We start from the raw sequence: 12,630 nt of genomic DNA, 5'->3' as shown, positions 1-12,630 counted from the left end.
AAACGCCCATTTTTTTCTTGTTGTGTTTGCCGAAGTACAGGTTACCATGTATCGTTTTAGTACTCCAAAGAGTGCCAGTCTGTGTGTGTAACAGTCGCTGGTGGCCAAAAGGAAAAATGTTCCCCTCACCTCAATGCCACTGTGGGCTGTTTTTCAAACCACAGTTTCGTTAGGTGGCAGCTAGCCAGTTTGGGGGTGGCTGTTTCTGGATAGGAACCCCACAACATCTTAGTAGTTACTTCCAGTTAGGTAGGATCCCCGCAGTCCATCACTGGGACTTGATATGGGTGAAATCACAGCGAGTGTAACACTCAGGGCCGGAGAAAATATTGACCTTGTCATGTGACACTGTATTCGACTTTAAACCCTGATCCAGACACTGTGCTTATGCCAGAAAATAAAACCTCCCATTTTCCTGCCAGCATTCCTGGCTGTCAGATACTTCAGACAGCAGGAGCCTGGAGCCCCATTATCTGTGTGCTTTATAACTCTCCCAGGGTTTGAGGTGGACTGAAGGGGTTCACACCTTTTCACTTCACACCTCAGCTGTCTATTATTTTATTTGCTTCCCGGTATCCAGCTGTGTACTCCCTCACTGAGAGTAGTATTACTTTCAGTGCCCTCATTTCTTTGAATTGACGGTTCAAGCACATAGTTCCTTTATCAAGCAGGATGCGACCTCTGGTCAAGGTTCCTCAGCCACAGGCGATGTGGAGAAGGTAGCAGGAAAGCATCTCTCTGCAGGTGTTCTGTTCTCTTGCTCTTTCCCGGACACCTCCCGTGGGGCAGAAGCAGGGTGCTGGGCAGGATCCTCACTCTGACCCCGTGTGGCTGTCTTTGTTTATGACCCGGGGGTTACTCATTTCGTTTCCAGTCAAAACTGCCTAGCTCATGTAAGAGCTAGTTTATTTTTTGCTGATGTGTCATCTTACCATGCTGAAATACTACCACCGACACAGCTGTGTCTCCACAGGACCTTCAGAAGAAGGTCAGGGACATCCAGCCTGCGAAAGAGGTTGAGTTTCCCCGCTGATCACAACTCGGATGCGATTTGATTATGTATTCGAGCATCCAGTTTTGGTTCCACTTTTTTCGGCAGGAACGTTATTTTTGCTGATAACCTCTCATCTGGGCAGAATCTCAGCGTAACTCTTCCCGGGCTGATTGATGACTTCCTGGAGCTGGTGTTGCAAGGCGTTCTGCTGAATGCTGCTTCCTCCAGAGACTCCGCCAAAGCCTTTTGGGGCTGTAAATGGATTGCATATGCAGGCAGCTCGGGAGCTGCAGTATGCTAATATTTTATGGCTGTTTTTTCCTTCTCATTATGTCTAATGCTAGTCATCCAGGTGCTGTGGGCTTTCCCTCCCACAGTTGTCTGGGTTGCATGAACTCGCTAGGAACTGCTTATCTGACATTTATATTGCCAGGATAAAAAATTGCTACATTTGTATTTTTTTTGTATTTCAATGTAGTTGTACCCCTCCAGAGGCATTAACAACTGCACTGCTGCAAGAGTATTTGTTTCTATCTTTAATTTGGCCAATTTCCATCTTGCATCTGCTCTTTGCTTTTAGAGCAATGGTAAAACTTGAAGTTCACATGTGTGATAAAGATCTGTATGAACGGACCTAATCAAGATTTCTTCTAGAACAAACTGCGGAGATCGTGCTGACCTACCCGACCACTCATCCAAAAAATATGTCTATGGATTCAAGTCATTTATTAGTCTTGGCTTTTATTTTATTATTTTTTATGTTGCTCATCATGAAATTTTCTCTTGCTAAACATGAGATCCTGCTGGGGATTTTGGTAGCTCTGCTCCACTTCTGTTCTCGTATGATTGAAATACGCTGTTGTTTTTGTTCTATAAATGTGAATCTCTTTCAGTTGACAGAGGTTTTTGTAGTACACAGATTGTTGGATCCAACGTCTTGATCTGGATTCCATGCTCTTACTCCCAGCCTGTTAGTGTTATCTGCTGGTTTTTAGAAAAACAATTTTAGCTTTTATTTCCTGTCAGATCAACTTCCAGCCCAGTTTACCACCTCCATTAAAAGTCTCTGAGACGCTACTGTCTAAATGTCTTGAGCTATAGTATAAACAGATCTTGCAATTTGTTTATAAACACGCCTTTTTGCACAGACCATAGAAAAAAAAGCTCTAAAGGCATTTTGAAAAAGCAGCCCCACTCAGGCTGCCACATGTTTATTCAATAGCCTAGGCTCCTTCTGGAGTGTATGATAAATAAATATGTGATTGAATCAGTTTTACTGCATGAACATCTCCCATGAACTGATAAAGGATGTAGCAAAGCAGAACAGAAAGTCCCATCCTGTGTGGTGCTTGTTTGAGCAACCCCACTCGGAGAAAGGAGGCTTGTTCGTCCCCAGATCTCATCCCCGTGGGGCTGGGCAGCATGGCAAGTCCGTGGAGGTGGCCGTGCTGCTGCCCTCCCTGCACCATGGTCCTGGGGTCGGCTGGGAGCCTGACCCCAGGCCCTGACTCCCACAGCTGGGGGGTGTGTGTGGGTGTGTGTGTGTGTGTGCAAGAACCCCCAAGCTAAATTCCCACCTCCCCGCGCGTAGGGCATGTATTTCATCACGACCTTAGATTGCTTCCAGATGAGCGGAGACAACTACAGAGGAAAGCCTGTTTGCAGAGGTGGTGATGCTAGAAATGGACTTTCTGCTTGGGCAGCCTTGCTGCAGGCATGCTGAGCCCAATCTCCCCTCCGGGAACAGAGGGAGGTGAAAGCTGGCGAGCCACCCTCTGCACTGCTCCCTCTCCTGGGGTTGTCCCTCTGCTCTGCAGCAGCCCACCCAGAAAACCATCTCTGGATCAACTCTCCTCCCTCCCTACAAAGCAGACAGGGAAGATGGACACCTTGGTGTCATGGACTCTGCATCATGCCAGGGGGCTGCCATCTGCTGGTAATTATTCCTTTTTTGTTTAAATTAATTTAATGAGTGCAGTTCAACAGCCTTTCAGAAGTACCCCAAGACTCTCTCATTTAGTGTGATTATGATGAGGAGAGAGTTGCCCGCTGCAGCAGTCGGTGGAGGCAGGGCTAGTTGACCATGCAGATGTGAGACGAGGGGCGGCTGCGTAGGTGGTGCGTCCAAGCAGCGGGCTCTGGAGGTTGCAGGGTGTCACAAGCTGTCCATGAGTCAGTAGAGTCGTGTTGCCGCAAAAAAAGCAAACATCCAACTGGCTTGTATAAACAGGCATATAGCCTGCGAGAAATGTGAAGTAATCCTTCCGTCCTGCTCCACATGGATAGTGCCTCAGCTGGAGTACAGCAGATGACACATTTCCAGAGGGTCTGGAGAACCTGGAGCAAGTCCAGAGGGCAGCAGCGGGAGAGGTCATGTTTCCGAGGCCTCTGATCAATGAAGGGAGGCTGGATGAATTAACCTTACTGTTTTCTAAGAAGAGCAGTGGTACAGGACCAGGCTGCAGCCTTAAGGGATGCACAAAAGCTACTGGGGCTAGTCTGTCTTCCTTGGCATCGGTAGAGAGTATACAAATTAACGGACTTTAATTTCAGCCAAGGAAATGCAGGTTAAACATTGGGAAAAGCTTTCTCTTGGGGGAGGGGGGAGAAGGCTCTCGGGGACAAACTCTCTGACGAGGCTGCAGAGTCACTGGCCGAGTGCTGCCGTTGGTCTCCTTTGGAGGGCAGGGAGGCAGGAGGCAGCCCCGCTGCTCTTCCCTGTCCTCCCCTTCCCTCGGGCACAGGATGCTCCCCCCCGCACCCCTTGTCCTCCCCGCTCACCTGAGACAGCCCCCTCGACTGTGCTGACCCTCTGGGTGGAAAGCAGCCGCCCAATTCTTTGAGATTTTTTCACATCCATTCGGCTTCTAGCTGTACTGACCTCAACTTTTCAACATAGATTTTGTGCTTTCTGAAGGAGTTGATGTATTACGTTAGATATAAAAGCGAAACTACACTGCTTATAATTTCGCTACAGATTTATTCTTGGTCAATGCTAGACATTACAAAGGTTCGAAACAAATGAGGTGAGGTCAGTGTTGCGATTCCAGATTGTTTCTTTTTCCTCTTTGAGATGTATTATGCCTGGCATTTAGTAACTCCAGTTAAGAATCCCATTTTTGCTCTGTGTGTTTTGTTTTTTGTTCAGAAACACAAAAATGTTAAAATGTGTCATTTAAAGGAATTTTGCAGAAGTAAAAACCATGTCCATCTACTTTAGAGCTTGGGAAGTTAAGGACTTCCATATGTCATGACGGCAGTCCTGAGTCAGAGTATAATGTATGTGTTCTCAGCATGTAGAAATGGTAAAGCATTAGAGTTAACGTCTGGGAGAATTCAGCATTTGTTTCAGGTGGATTGCTCAGTCAAAACCTGAAAATATTCTTGGCAAGGCTCTAATAAGCATGACGGTTTCAGGTTAGAGCTACTGCAAGTGCCAGAAGACTATGAATTTCATTCATTTTTCTTGAGGATCCTGGAAAGAGCATCAGCACAAAACATTTCCCTTTTATCTTTTTTTTCAACTGCATTTGATAGTTACAGTTTCCGTTTAGGCTGACTCTGGCAGTGGATAACCCGTGATGGGAATTCCATGGGTTTGGGGAAAAAAAAGTTATACATGGAAATTTTAGATACCCCTGTGAATTGGATAGTTGAATAGCAGCTGCAGTAGCTCTTGGTATCTAAATTGATGGATTTTTATTAAATGTAAACAAAATCCCTAAAAGTTCAATATTGGAAAATAGAGCTCTAAGGCATTTTTTGGACAAGAAGCACGGGCTGCTTTCTGCACCTCCCAGCAAACTGGGGACACAGGGGGTTGGCAGAAATCTTGCATCGGTTTGCTGAGACTCTCTCTGAGGAAGTTTCTTTTTGCAACAGTGGAAGTTACTTTCTTTTATGATGTCCGGAAATAATGTTCTAAATCAGAGCAGCACTTCCAAGCACAGGTTCATGTAGTTTGAGCTGTATTTTGGAAGAAACTGGTCTGCTGCTCGGATGTGTGTTTTCCTATAAAAAGTATTTTCACACAAAAACTTCTTCTTTGATAAATATATTTTCAAGGTTGTTTGTTTAAAGGTTTGTTTACTTTTTAAAAGTATTTAATTTGTGTAGAAATTTTTTCTTTTAGGAAAAAAGTGAACATTCATCTTATATCCAGAAATGCTGTTTATTTATTCATCTGTCCAAAGGCTAAAGCATTTGACCCAAGCAAAAACATTTTGGCTGTAAAGATGCCACAAAAGTTCATGGGAATTTCTGTTTGGGTACCTGAGACTTGTGTTTCCCTGGAAAAGATGATCTTCAGCAGATCTTTGGTTCGTGTCATGCATTGCAAGCACATGACTGCCATGAGGAATTGCCTTCTCTTCCTCACAAAGAGAAGAAAAAGCACTATAGTGTGAGGAGCGTGGCTTGCCTCCAAAACCTAACCAAAGTGCAAGAATGACAGCACCCCTCTCCTCATGCAATTCAGATTCAAAATATTTTTTATTTCTTCAATTGCAAAAACTTTGGCTATTTCAGGTGAAAAATTTTCAAGGGCAGAAGAAGGAATGAGTAACTCTTTTCTGATGAGTTCTGATATAAATCTTTGAAGCACATTTAATTAATATTTTATTTTGCTGCTGCTGCTGCTTTGGTGCCAGCCCAGAGCAGACGCTCACACGTTTACTTCTTACTGACTTTCTTAAGCATCATTCAGTTTTTTCGTATCACTTATCTCTCTTTTTGTCCCTCAGAAGGAACTGTCCTATAATAGTGACATAGAAGATTCTCAAATAATTTTTACCCAAATATGTCTTTGTTTAATTTGTAAAATTTCAGTTTCTTTTAAATTCAGGAAGGATGATGAATGGCAATTTTGAAAGCAAAATAGCTATTTCTCATTAGGCAGCTAAGAGCTTGTTTTAGGCAGCAGAATAGCAATAATGCAATGAGACTAATTGGTCTAAATTATGCAGTGAGTTTTCTTTTTTTAAAGCATTACTTTGGATGTCTCTGAGTTGTTCTGGATCATGTGGCCTTCCCACACCTTTTTTTTTTTTCTCATCTGGGCTACTCTTTGGGAGAAAAGATTGTTTTCCTTTGGTTCACAACTTTGAAAGTTATCTTTCAGAAATTGGGAATTCCAGGAAAACCATGCCCTCGTTTAGTGCATTAACATCCCTGTACCTCCCAAACCCTGCGCCGTGACGCTGCCTCCAGCTTGGCAGCCAGCGACGTGTCCCACCACTGTGCACCACGAGCCCTTCTCCGGGAAACCAGGGATCTCTCCGTGTACTGTGTGCCAACAACAACAAACTAGAGATAAGTAATGAGCGAATGTGACGGGGTAACTCGGGCAGTTTTCCCCCAGCATCACTTCCAGGGAACCATGTCAGAGAGTGGTCAGTCAAACTCTGGTCATGGCACCAAGACATCTCTGTAACGTTGTACAAAGGTTGAGCCTTTGCTCGAATACTTTCTTATCCGGAGTTTGTCCACACTTGACAACAAAAAGTTGGGTTGTTTTCTTTTTTTTTAATCTCTTTGTAACAATGACACCTTCCTGAAAAATGCCTGAAGAGCTCTGCTAAAAGGCTGGTAGAAATGAGGGGCCCATTTGCATAGTCAGGCTATGAGTCTGAAAACGTATGTAGCTCCGGAGCTGGCTGGCAGCCTCAGCTCGCTGTCGGAACCTGTCACCTGAACACAGGAGGCTTTTTTCTGAGCTTCAGGCCCATTCCTTTCTTTTCACCATTGTTTATCTCCAGTGCTGAATGCGGAGAAGGGGAGATAAATCACTGAAATCTCTGGTATTTCATAGTTATATAAATGCATCCTTGCTGCAGTATGTACTTGCATTTTGTGAATACCTAATTACTGCTAAAAACTGACAGCAGGTCAAAAGTGCACAGCAGCCATCTCGGGGTTTAAAAAGTAAATAAATAGGAGATTCTGTTGACTCTGGTGTGGCAAAATGCACATCTGAACTCCCTGCTGTATGCATGAGGTGTTTCCTCATTTACCAGACGGAAAATTTTGGATGAACTTCCTGTGGTGACGCATCTTGCATCAGAGCTCAGCAGATAATAACAGGGAAGGAGGCTGTGACTTGGGATTAGTGCTGTACACGCAGGGTCCTGTCTTGGTGGGACTTGCTGCACCAGTGATGTTGCAAAAATTTCAGGAGCCCAGAGCAAGCACCACCAAAATATGTAATCATCGGTGAGAAGACAAAGAAGAAAAGATTGAAGGAAAGCGATCCTTTCATATTTCATATTCCTTTCCTTCTGTGAATAGCTGTCACACAGCAAGCAGAGCAGAAAGAAATCAGCAAGCAAGGGGAAGGTGCCTTAGATGGGTGGTCACGGGCAGCGCAGGCAGGGGGAGGAGAGAAGGAAGCTGAATCTGGGCTCGAGGCTCCGCAACGAGCCCCGCGAATGCCCATGGCGGCAGGGTCAAGCCTCCTGCCCTGGGCATTGGCCTTGCAGATGAGCATCCCAAACTTGTTGTGGGGAGCAGGGACCTCCCATGGGCTACGGGGAGGTCAGGGCTCTCCGCAGCCACCTCCGCTCCCTGTTTTGAAGGGTGGGTGCAAGTCAATGCGCTCAGTAAGGCGCTAAGCAGGTGGGAGTAGGAGGCTGTAAGGAGCCATTAACTGCTGCAAATGGGTTGACTCAGAAAATAATGAAATGTAATAACGAGAGAGAGCAAAAACTCCCAGGAAGTAGGAGAAGAGTAAAAAACGTGGACTGTTCCTCCGAAGGAAAGCAGTGAAAGCCAGACTGCCTCCGACAGGAAGGGGGACATACTTCACCAGGGTAATGGTTAGGTTATGTAGCAGGTCTTTTCCATCTCTGATTCCTGAGATCATACAGCCAGGCATGTTAACTATAATTAGGCAAACCATCGGGCACCATTTACCCAGGGGTGTGCCTTGGCTGCTCTGCTCTTCCCAGCATGATGCAATTGCGTCCATTAGGCATAGCTCTCTGAGCACAAGCATCCGTGACTCACCAGAGGCTGTCTACCTGTCCACCTGCTCACAGACTCAATTAAACACTGTCACGGAGCAAAACACAGGGTCCCTTTGCACTGCAGCATGCCATGGCAGCCTGGTGCGTGAAGTTACCTTGTAAAGATGCCTCGGTCAGGACCACGGCGTGTGTGGTGGTACCCTCCTGCATGTGCACATGGAGAGCTAGATGTTGCTCCAGCACTCTACTGACAAAATCAGGCTTAGTAAAAAATACTGCTCTCCCTAAAAAAAAAAAAAAAGGAGAAAAAAAGGAGAGTGGAAGTATGCTAAATACTGTCCTTTTTAAAGATCTGATCTCTACTTGCTCTGAATTCAATGCTGGTCTCCATCAGTGTCTTTTTTAATGTTGCACACTTGGACTGCTGAATGGCAGAGATCCCCAGTGCAACATAGGGGATGGTGTTAAGACTCTCGCCTAATACTTGAGACGCCTTGGTTTTATTCCCTGCTCTGATGGTCTAATCCCAGATTCATCCCAGCTAAATTTAGGCACTTAACAGCTCTGCCTGAGGTAGGAGCTTTGCTTCCTTTCCGGAGGAGACAGGGATGAGGATGGGATGTGGTCTCTCTGTGCCTTATATTTCTCAGAACCTGGGGAGGGGGTTCAGGAGGTCGGGGAAAGGCTGGGAAAATATAAAGAGACTGGAAAAGAAGAGGCACTACTACCAGGCACTGAAGTGAAGGACTAACCATCAGGTAAAAGCCATCAATTTTCATCTCTGAAGCAGGATAAATTGTCTTTATGTCAGAAAAAGGTAAAGAGGAGGGTTGGGGGTTGCCAGGCATGTTGATGCGACAGTAATGGGGAGCAGGGCAGGAAACTTTTATTTAGGGACCAGCCCAGTCTGTTTCTTCATGCAGTAGTGCTGTGTAACAAGTAACTCTTCAGGATTTTAACAATGTCAGACTTCCTTTATGGGCTTATCAGGCCAAAGCTTGGATTCTCTGTAATAGTTTGAAAACAAGGTCACAGGCCAGCTGTTATCTTTCTGTAGACAACTGGAAGAGGTTGGGAGGATGGGGTGAGCCATGTTGAGGGAAAAGAAGTGTTCACAGAGATGCCAGTAACGGTTCTGCTTGGTCCATCAGCATACACTTGCAAGTGCCCTCCTGAAAGAGAAGAAATGGTAGATTGGCAGCTGTTGTGACAATTATTTTTCATGGGTACATATGAGGGTTAGTACAGAAGTGGGATTTAAGACACTATCGTATGTGGCTGCATGTCATCATCAGAAGGTGTAGAGAAGAAATTACTGGATTCCCATAAGCGGATGTTAAGGTACTGCAGCTGGCTTCTTTTTTTGTTTTGGAGAGTTCACCAAGTATGTTATTACGTGACTGTGGTAAAGAGCAGTGGACTCTAATGACCATAACAAATTAATCCTTACAAAAGCTCTATGAGTAGTAGCATTATTATTAATGTTGGCAAAAGTCTTTAAAGGCAAAGCATGAAAAAATGCAAGGTGTTTACATTAGCATTCCAGATGTTTGATAATGAACAGCCCCACGGAAATGCACTTGCTCCCACCATCTCCCCTGGAGCGTGTCACAGACGAGGAGCAGACAAAGTGTCACGCTGATCCTGAGGATGACTGTTGACTTTTAGGAAATGTCCTATGTCCTCTTGTAGCTTGGTTGTGGCTGTTGATACTGCCGGTTTCCTTCATTTCTGCAATAGGAAGCCTGGGGGAGTGCAGTGTGTCTAAAGTGCATCTTTTCATTTGCATCTTGGTGGACTTTGGCTTTACTATGCAAAATAGCTTTATATAAAACAAACTACAAGAAGGTGTCTCTTTCCCCTAAAGCTGTCACTCTAAAGAGGAAAGACAAAAGGAAAGATGTGTAAAAGAGTGGAAAAATTAAACATGCCTGGCATCTTTCCTGTGGCAGACCTGTAATCCAGAAACCACACCAAAAGGTTGGCTGTCTTCCTCTCGCACTGTCACTATTCTGGTTCTCTACATTTCTACAGTTTTCTTTCACTGTTTGGTAATTTCTTTCCCATTCCTAGCATGAGTTGCCTGAAAGTCTTGTTGTTGGGTTGAGATTAAAACCAGATTCAGAAGAAAGTTTCTACTTAGTGACACAGCATGGGAAACTTCCCACTAACCTGTGACACTCGATAAAGTTTCCATCTCGGAGGAGAGCTGTGCTTTGAGCAGCCACAGGAGGTATTGCCCTGCTCCTGAATTGCTAGATTTTCCCCTGAAGGGCAAATCAGAAGCATCTTCTTTAAGCCTGACAGGTGAAGCAGGCATCCTGCTCGTCAGTGCTGGCTATTATCCAGTCGCCCTGCCAGGCAGCTGCATCCTGAACACTTCACACTGCTTTAACTTGGTCACTTAATTGGCAAGAGGCGAGGGTTAAAACGAACCCTCAGCTTCCTGAGCTTGTCTGCATTTTATGAAATAAAGATGCTTTGGGGAGCTCTGATCTGTGGATGTAGTCCAGAGGGTGTAGGGGGCAAACACCTGAGAAATCCATTTTTAATAACAGTGAGTCTGTATGGTTTGGTCTGTGTGTGAGCGAGTCATCATTTCTGTAATGATTTTGAACGGGTCACTCCGCTGTCCTTCTCCCTGCTGTGGGTCCCCAAGTCTTATTTTAAAGGTGGGCTAAAATAAGTTGCCAAGGCCTAGGGCAACTTGCCCAGGGTACCTTGATGGGTCATTTGGTCGAGCAAGGTGGGAGCAGACGTGTTTTGTCAGGGCACTTGCTGTCCCGGATGGGCTGGTGTGCTCCTCGGTTAATGCTGCTTGGGAAAAGTGGTCGGCGAACACACAAGAAACATGCTGGACCTTATGAAAAGCAACCATAGAAGAGATGAGGGATACTTCCATTTTATTTATCTACTCATGAGCTCCCAAGGTGGCGATGTGGCCAGAAGTGCTAACGGGGTTCTTTGAATGTGGATTCAGGGGAAGCTCATGAGGTTTCAGTCGGGGCGGGAATGCCATCAGAGTGAGAGAAAGTTTTGTCTGGGAACGAAGGTGTGTGTGCCCTGAAAAATGCCAAGCAAGCCACACAGTTTACGAACAGAGGAATGAAGAGAACCTGAAGATTATAAGTGCTTCCCTGGGAAATAACACACCTGGACACACACCCTGACATTCAATGAGCTGCTAACCAGGTGGCTCACCAAGTTCTGTGGTATGTTCCCCACCACTGGGAGTTTTTGAAACCATGAGCTGAGTTTTCACTAAAAGATATGCATTTATCTCAAACTGGCATTAATTCAGGGAAGCCCTCCAGCCTGTGTGATAAAGGATATCAAACCAGATAGCTGTGCTAGTCCTTCTTTTGATTTATGAATTTATTAAATTTTTTCCAAATACTATGTTCACTGGATATTTTTCCCAGATTGCAAAAGAGGTTCTGTGTGATTTTGAAAATTTGTTGTTGTGATCAGCAGTTTGCACTGATTTTCAAATAGGAATGCATTTTCCTGTAGCGTACAACTAACTTCCACCCCCTCCTCTTCACCCCCACCCCAGTTTGTGAATTGGTTGCCAATTTCAAATACTTAATAGAAGGAATCTTTGGTGGTTTTATGCTGGGCAGAATTCATAGATTGCAAACTTTTTGTGATTCATTTTATTGCAGCAAGATTTCTTCCAGAAACATTATGCGATGTGTTGCTGTTTTGTGATTGGGACATGTGGTAACTCTACTTCAAGAACGAGTCGATGCCAGATTCCACAATACATTTCTACGTTGTCATCCATATAGAGGAAAATCAGAAACATCTGTCCTTGTCCTTTTTTTTTTTAATTCATTGAAAAGAAATATTACAAGCACAAACTCGTATAGGTAGTAGAAGCTGATGCACAAGAGTGGAATAAAAAGAGCCATGTGGAAGCATATTCTGGAGCTCATTAATAAAAAAGACAAATCACTAGCCATTATTTACTAGTAATAAACAGTGATGTTTAATATTCTGCATCTCTTTAGGAGTCATCACTGCTCATCTTGTGACCATGTGTCTATGTGGAAGGTTATTATCAGCTTCCAGACTCTGAAATCAATTGCAATTTTTTGTCTTTCTTGAAGCTTACGGCTGTGTTTTTAAATTTTCATTCAAATTTCTTATTTTACAAGTTCTTTTTTCTTTAAGAATGTATTTATTACTGTGTCATTCCTTAGACCCTCCTTGGGCCAGGTATCTGTTCACCAGGACATGTACTTCCCTTCCGTTCACATTTTGTAAGGCCATAGGCAGTTGCAGCCAGGCAGAGCAGCTTCAGCATTACTGTACAGAACATTGTTGCAGGCACTAAAAGTTAAAATTGGAAAGATATTACTGGTAGGTTAACATAAAGAAAAAAACAATGCATTTTGCTTAAAGACCAGCAGGCAGAATGAAGAGCTTCTTAGACCTTGTTCGATACAAATTTTTCTATAAGCTCACAGCCAGTCCCCTCAAGAAAGGCAGCGAAGTTACTGTCACTTTTATCATGCTGGGGTGTATCAGCTCCATGGGATAAACTTAGCAGTGTTCTTCCTCTGAGTACTTGGAAAGCATCCCTTTATGTCTCAGTTTGCAGCATTCCTGTAGATTAGGGATAGTCTATTTCTCTTTTTTCACCCTTCATAATTTGTATATATAGAGAGA

At 44.4% G+C, this 12,630-nt stretch overlaps 1 protein-coding gene across 1 annotated transcript in view; it reads left to right on the top strand.

Annotated features, from left to right (window-relative positions):
* Window positions 1–2,664: 2,664 nt before the first annotated feature.
* Window positions 2,665–12,630, top strand: part of LNX1 (ligand of numb-protein X 1) — a 138,619-nt gene continuing 128,653 nt past the window's right edge. The window contains exon 1 of the mRNA XM_072863138.1: window positions 2,665–2,930. The gene's annotated coding sequence lies outside the window, so the exon portion shown is untranslated. The remainder of the gene's footprint in view (window positions 2,931–12,630) is intronic.

This window comes from Ciconia boyciana, chromosome 5, assembly GCF_034638445.1.
Source record: "Ciconia boyciana chromosome 5, ASM3463844v1, whole genome shotgun sequence".
NCBI classification, from domain to species: domain Eukaryota; kingdom Metazoa; phylum Chordata; class Aves; order Ciconiiformes; family Ciconiidae; genus Ciconia; species Ciconia boyciana.
Note: the sequence above shows the minus strand (reverse complement) of the source record. Positions and strands in the feature narration are given on the sequence as shown.